This window comes from Ammospiza caudacuta, chromosome 13, assembly GCF_027887145.1.
Source record: "Ammospiza caudacuta isolate bAmmCau1 chromosome 13, bAmmCau1.pri, whole genome shotgun sequence".
Lineage (NCBI taxonomy): Eukaryota > Metazoa > Chordata > Aves > Passeriformes > Passerellidae > Ammospiza > Ammospiza caudacuta.
The window spans coordinates 8,079,431-8,086,775 of record NC_080605.1 but is presented as its reverse complement, the minus strand read 5'-3'; positions in this window follow the sequence as shown (position 1 = coordinate 8,086,775).

Here is a 7,345-nt window from a genome sequence, read left to right as displayed (position 1 = left end):
GGGTTCTAACCCTTCCACCAAGGGCTGGTCACACAAGTGAAACCTGCCTGTGTTTGGACTGGGGTCCTCTGGCCAGCTCTTCATTGCTGCTGCTGTTTTCTCAAGGACAGATAATATTTCTCAGGGCCTCAACTTCCTTCTAAAGGAGAGAATTTAAATTTTTCCACAAGAAGAAGAAAATCTGCCTGCATTGATCTAAATAAATAGCTGATGCTTGAAGCAGTGAAGCATGGCTGTTTGAGACTTGTTATGCTTCTATTTCAACTTCAGCCCTACCCCAATTGGTCTCCAAGTAAACAGGTATCTGCTTTGTTCTGATGTTTTTGTTCCATCACTTACAGAGTACATTGTCTCTCAAATTACACACTGTGTGGTTTGGAGGAAATATATCAATCATCTTGAGTGTGTCCTTCCTTTTGTAGCCTGTTACCTGCAAAGGGATGTGGCAGCAAGTTTTGTATGCAATGACAGGAGTAGAATTACCAAGGTCTTTTAGCCTTTAATCATATTAAAGGTGAAAAAATATTAAATCTGCAAGTAAAAGTAACTTTTTTATCCTTTCTGAGATCAGAATTAAGCATGCCACAGTAGGAATAGCAATTCTTTTATTCCAATTCACCATAAAATCTCAGAAATACTAAACAATAACCTGAGGATTTGATGAAAAATCTCTTCCAGCAAGAGCAAAAAGCATCTTTTTTCTTTCCAGTGAAGATCTGTACACAGGCAGAGAGAACTCATTCACAGCACACAGGATAACTTCAACAAATGAGACTGCCTTGCTTTACCTTTACCTTCACCCTCGCTACATGTCTGCCTTTAAAAATGTGCAAAATGAGTCCTTCCGGTTTTGGGGCCATGGTTTCCGCATTCAGACCAGCTTTTCTTTGCAAAACACACAGACTATAATTGGCCCCATATTCCTGTAGTGCAGGGAAAATTAAGTGGCTAAAGAGGAGACTGCAGCTTTCAGTACAGTATTTAGTCCTTAAAAAGCACTTAAAGGAACGAGAAACATTTTGAAGAGAAATTGTAAAGAATTTGAAGCCTTATTGCTTGTGAGGGTGTTGAGAACTTTTGCTAAAACATCTGTCCTTTGAGAGTGCTCTTTCTCCTGAAAAGGGCAACTGCCTCACTTGTGCTGATTGTATTTACAAAGGGCAGAGCGAGGTTCCGCCGTACCCGTAATGGACAGGGGCTGGTGGCAAATCTTGCTCTTTCATAAATCTCAGCATTCCTCGTGGTGTCTGCTGTCAGAATCGATTAGGAGTGAGTGCCTGTGCTGCAGAGCTGTGGGGGGAGGCTGCTGTGGCTCCCCCTGCACCGGGCACAGCACCGGCTCCTCGCACAGCCAGCAAGCAGGGAAACACGAGGGATGGCTGCTGGGGGCCAGAGCTGAGTCATCTGTAATATAATCATAAGGAAACACACATTTTTCCTGAGAGAAAATCAATAGAACTTTGCACTTTTCCTTGTAATATTTCCAGTCTGCGCCATCAGCCGCGGCTCGCTCACAGTTATGCTGCCATAAATCCACTGCGAGTTAATGGATTTCCACAAAAACCAATGGATTTACAGCACTGTAACAGAGCTGCTGCTACAGCCTTGCACATGTAAAAATACACGGAATAAAAGTAGTTTGATAGCACGCAGGTGACCTTCAAAGTGCCAAGACCTAGCGAATAAAAAACAAAATTACCCAGTTTGTGATGTGCTCCTTTTCTGGCAAAGTTCCCGAGGAAAATGGAGCCTGCAGTGCTGAGAACCTCGCTGTGCATGGCAAGAGGGCCAGATCCACTGAAAAGGAAGATGGGAGAATGAGCAGCTTCACGCTGTGATGGAGAGTGCAAAAGAATGTCTGAACACGTCATTTGTCATTTCCTGCATAAAACATTTTGAAGCCCAGTCTTGCTTAGAATTAGTAAGTAAGTAAATAATGTGCTCCCAAACTTGTGTGTCAAAACTAGGTTGGTTAATGTATGAGCTGCCTCCGTTGCATTTGTTACTCCACAGCAAATTTCATGCTTAGCCAGAGGCTGGCAAAGTTCATTTATTCATTATCCCCAAACTTTGGGCAGTTATTATTCAAACGCCCCTAGTACATCTATTTAATAAGAAGAGAACAGAAAATTGATGGGATCAGAAATGTTAAAGTCTTAATTAATGCTTTTAGCAAAGACTGATTGGAGGGGGGTTGTTGTGAGAATATTAATGCGCAGCGAGCGTGTCTGGCTGGTGTCACTGGGCAGGGAAAGCTCTGCCAGCCCTGCCCGGGCAGCTCTGCCCTGCAGCCCCCTGAGCTCTGCACCTGGGGGACACCCCCTGCATCACCCCGGGGCTCTGAGCCCCCAGGGCAGGGAAAACCAGTGCTTGGGGAGCACTGCAATACCAGCGTGTGGGAATTACTGCTGCTCACGGGTTTAAATGATAAAACATCCACTTACAGCAGGGTGAAGATGGGGGGTTCTTTCTTTTCTGCTGTTTCTGGGCTTCTCTGGTGTTTCTGTGCAGTTATGCAGATCCTGTGCTTCAATGGGGGCTGCTGGGCAACTGGGGGCTTTGCTGTGGGCACACAGGGACCAGGTTTGGGTTTTGTTCATGCAGGAGCAGCTGCATTTATGCTGCATTTATTCCACAGGAAAATTAACAGGCCTTGAAACAACGGGAACAAGATGAAGGCTTGAAGAATCCCAGCAAGGCAGGCTGTAAGGATCCCCTGCCTCAGCCTGTCCTGCCCCAGCACAGCAGCTGTGTGTGATGGGATGGGGAGGAGGGAGGAAGGGCAGGGAATCCTCTGAATCCTTCCACCCCAGGGAAATCCCCAGGGCCTTGCCTTGGAAGAATATACCACAGAGTTTTCCCCAGCTAGGCTGAAGAGAGGACCTAGCCCATGGTGTTCTGCAGCACTATTGCCAATCTACATCAGATTGCTTCTCCCACTCGCCAGTGGACACTGCCCATCCCAAATATTCATCCCCCATTGTCCCTGCAGTTACTGCCCTTTGCACCACCCCTGTGCACCAGGTCACTGGTACCTAAGTCTGTGCAGACCCCATGGTTTTGTCTTTGTCCCTGCTTTGGAATAAACCTTTGCTGGAATACATCATGCAAAGATCCTTTCTGCCTTCCCTCTGCTGAGCTCTCCGTGGTGTGTGTGTGCAGCAATTCTACCACCCTGCCATGCTGCAACAGGCAGGATGGGAGGTTGTCACTGAGTTTAGACCAAGTTTATAGAAGCCAGCAACCTCTGCTGAGTAGAGATGGATAATATTATAAATGAAGCCAGTCAGGAAAAATATGTGCTTCAGATCTAGAACAATGACAAGCCAAAATTTAGCACTGACCAAGGTGGCTTTTTGTAAGGATCCGAGCAATGAATGATTGAAACCTCCTATTTCTCCTCTGCTGACTGCCCACCTTCAAATTATAGCAATTATGGACATTGCAAGTAAAACTCAGTTGCATTAAGAGCTGAATCAAAGAGGACTGTGATGTGGAGTTAGTTAATGGATTTCCCTATTTGTTGAGTATAGATTTCCTCTCCTGTATTATTGAACTGGTTCTTAAATCTCATATGGAAAATCATCTGTAGTGTAATGCAAACTAAACTACCAAGATCTTCATAAATAATTCAAAAATGTTTACAGTTCAATTGAAGATCATACTTTCCTAACAGGAAATGTTTGGGATTTACTCTGGAGAAGATGAGAAAGGGGATGTTACTTTTATTTCTATTCTATGACCAGATCTTTCAAAAACTTTCATTCATCTCTGTGTTAGTATTATCCTTGAAATAGGAAGCAACAGGTTAAGTCTTCGGGAGTATTACACAGTTGAAAAAACACATGACCACATAAATGGACTCTTGTTTTTAGATTTTCTTGTAATTTTGCTTGGAAATCTGAAGTAATTGATTTATTTTAATAAACTAAAATAGGAATTCTTCATTACGAAATATTTTTCAGGTTTTGAAGTTGCTCTGACAATCCAGTGAGTATTGTGACTCATTTTGGGTTTTAGGGTGATCAACATAGTACCTAGGCAGGTGTTGAGATTTAGGCTGGCAGTCAAAGTCAGCAGTTCGGCAAAAATCAGTAGCATATTTCTGATTTCTGTTGTGTTTTTATAATAGGTTTTAATTTATTTTTTTCCCAACAGAGTCTGTCTGTATTAACAGTCTACATTAAACATGAGATTTAGCTCTAAATTCCCATGGCAGAGCCTTTTTTTAATGCCCATGCTGTAATTTATTTACTTACTGCTCTGGACTGTTGCATTTCAGAGTTGTCAGAGCTGATCCAAGTGATGGATACCTGTCAGTGTGTCATTAACCAAGTGTGTTTGCAGTTTTACAGTGTGTCACCAGCCCCTCAGGGAGTGTGTGTGCTCTCGGGCTGGGCGTGAGCAAGGTCGGTGCCAGGGCTCTGACACCCTCCTGCCTTTGCCTCATCCTTCCCTCAGGAGAGCAATGTGCTGCTGGCTGTGACCCAGACAGGAGCAGCTTGGCCACATCTCAGCCAAGGATCTGAGAGCTGAACTCCCCCTTGGGAATTAACGTGCCCTCTCCTGTCAGCAGGCAGCCTGGGCTGGGGCTTTGTTTGTGCTCTGACAATCAGAGCCAGTTCTCTGGAGCCTATGGAGCACCACCAGCGTGGTGCTGAGGACTCCTCATTTGTCCTTCTTTTCTGGGATCCCCTGCAGAGCACTGAAAGCAGGATGGCAGGGGCTGTATCACCAGTCTGCCAGCCACAGCCCCTGCAGCTCAGGAAAGCTCAGGAAAGCTCCTGCCCAGTGTCCCAGGGCACAGCTCAGCCTCACACTCTGCTCTGGCAGGACAGGCACTGCTGCTCCCACTGCTCTGAGCAGGCAGGGACAGTGGCAGCACAAGGAAAAGCCACCCATCCCTTCCTGAAGGGACCCTCAAGTGCCTCAAGATTTAAAAGCCTGTTTTCCCTAAACAGTCATCCTGTGTCTGTGGCAGGAATTTGGATGCTGCTGAAACACCCCCCAGTGCTACCCTGAGTTTACAATGCCCCAGGAAGGCAGCAGTGCCTCCATACCCTGTGTGTCTCACCCTGACTGAGCCAGGCAGTGTGTGAGCTCTGGAGCTGCACTTGCTTGGGAATGTCAGTAAACCCTCAGAAAAAGGCACAGTGTGCACATCTAAACCCAAGTCAGGCCAAGGGATAACTGTACTGAGGGATGATCCAAGCTGGACATGTCTGTCACTGATACCTGGAACCCTGAGGGGAATGCAGCACTTGAGAAAGTGCACAAGAGAAGCTAAAGGCAACAAAATCAAATGAGACAGTGAAAATTTACAGTTTGATTAAGGAAACATCAGTTACTTTATGGTCTTTACCAAATACACTCATGTTTGTTATTCATTTATGCTAATTTAGTGCAAGACAGTAAAAGTACAATCATTCAGTGCTACAAATAATGATAAGAGTGTAATCTATTTACAGAGTGCCTGGATATAATTTCAACTTTTATAGTACAGTGGTATGAAAGTCAAGTTAGTTAAATGCACAGCAAGGTGCTAATTGCAATCCTGGTTAGAATGAACCTCCATTTATGTCTAAGTCACTGATAATGACTTTGCACCCAAGATAGCCAAGAACCACACAGTCAGACTCCTTATGACATCCTTTAATAATTAATAACCCTGGCATTTCAGTCTCCAGAGAAGCAAGCAGGGCTTGACAAGACAGGAAGACCAAAACGGAGCACCTATTAGTGCTTCAGTCCTGGAGGAATCTGTGGGTGTGGTCCCCTTGCAGCTCCCCAGCACCAGGGAGGGACAGAAGGTGGGGAGGTGGGCTCTGCCCTCTGCCCTTAGCACACAGCAGTGAGCAACCACACCAGGCTCCTGTCAGAATGGCAGCTGTAACATGACTTAATGACAAGACTGAATATAAGGAACTAAATCCAGCTTGCCACAGTGTCAAATGTGAGTAGTTGAACTTTTGCTGTATTTTTTAAGAGCACAAACTCCCGTTATGAACCAGAGTTAATTATTTAATGACCAAAAGGTCTTACACTACTTATGCTAGACTAAAGCACTTCAGTAAAGAAAACCATCTCAAAAGAGGTTTGCTGGGTTCAGAAAGTGTTTGCCAATCTGCTTGTAAATGTGCATGGAAAAGTCAACCCAGTTTAGGCTCATTACCCCAGGTAATTCAAACCTTGCCACAGCAGGTCTTTAGGAGCACAGTAGCACCAGAGAAAGCCCTGCTCACGTTCAGGGCCATGAAAATGCCACATGTTCATGTTTCCCTTCAGTCACTGCTCGTCTGTGGCTGCTGGCTTGGGAAAAACATCTGTCCAGTTTGCTTTTACAGCCAGGAGTGCAACTGCAAAATGGTGAGGGGACCCCTGGGGACCATTTACCTGGGAAACAATGTCAGTGTCACCTGCTCTGGGGGCTCAGCACCACGAGACACACCTGAGGCACAGCCTACACAGGCAGTGTGCTCAGCAAGTGCTGCAGTCATGCTGAAGCCATTCATTTCTATTTCAGCAACACTGAGCATTCCCAAAACAGCTGGGTGGAGCTCAAGGACACAGGTAAATAAGCAGGAACAGCATGATTTTACACAGCTCGAAGTTTCAGTCTGCTCTAAAACAAGCTTTTCCCAGTGCAGAAAAAGGGGGTGTGGTTTTTTCTTCACGTGCTGAACCAAGAAGCAAAATAAGGTGTTTTCCCACCTAAACCAAGTGATAACGGGTTCTGTCATGCATCCCTAGCTAATTGGGGTGTGATGAAGTGCATAATTCCAAAGCTATCTACCCTGCGGGCTTAAAGAAAAGCTTAACTGTGCCTGCAAAGCAGAGTGGAGATAGCTGGTGTGACAAGTGCCTATCAGGAGGCTGCAGGCTTTCCAACCAGCCTGACACAGGGCCACTATCTGATTGCAGCTCCAATTCTGCCCACAGTCCTGCTGCTGCCTTCAGCAGTCACTCGATGGCCAATAAGGCATTAAAGAGTCACAATGTACAGCTTATTTCATGGGGGAAATATTTTAACAGCACAGGTGACTGTCGTGCATGCATTAGGAAAACCAGGACACAGCATACCAAATTGAGTTCAGTACAGATAATTGTAACAGGGCAATGCTGATCCCAGCTACTGAATGGTGAGACCTGGCTTTTGCTGCACAGGTGAGATTAGGTTTTTCTGGTTTGCTTTCCTCCCTGTCTCCTTGCATATATAAATCACAAATATAGTGTATATTCACAGAAATATAGCATATATTTACTATTCAGATGTTTGAGATAAAACTCCAATATCTTAAAGTGTCCTTCAAGCTCTGCAGCACAAACTACAGTCTCACAGAAATAC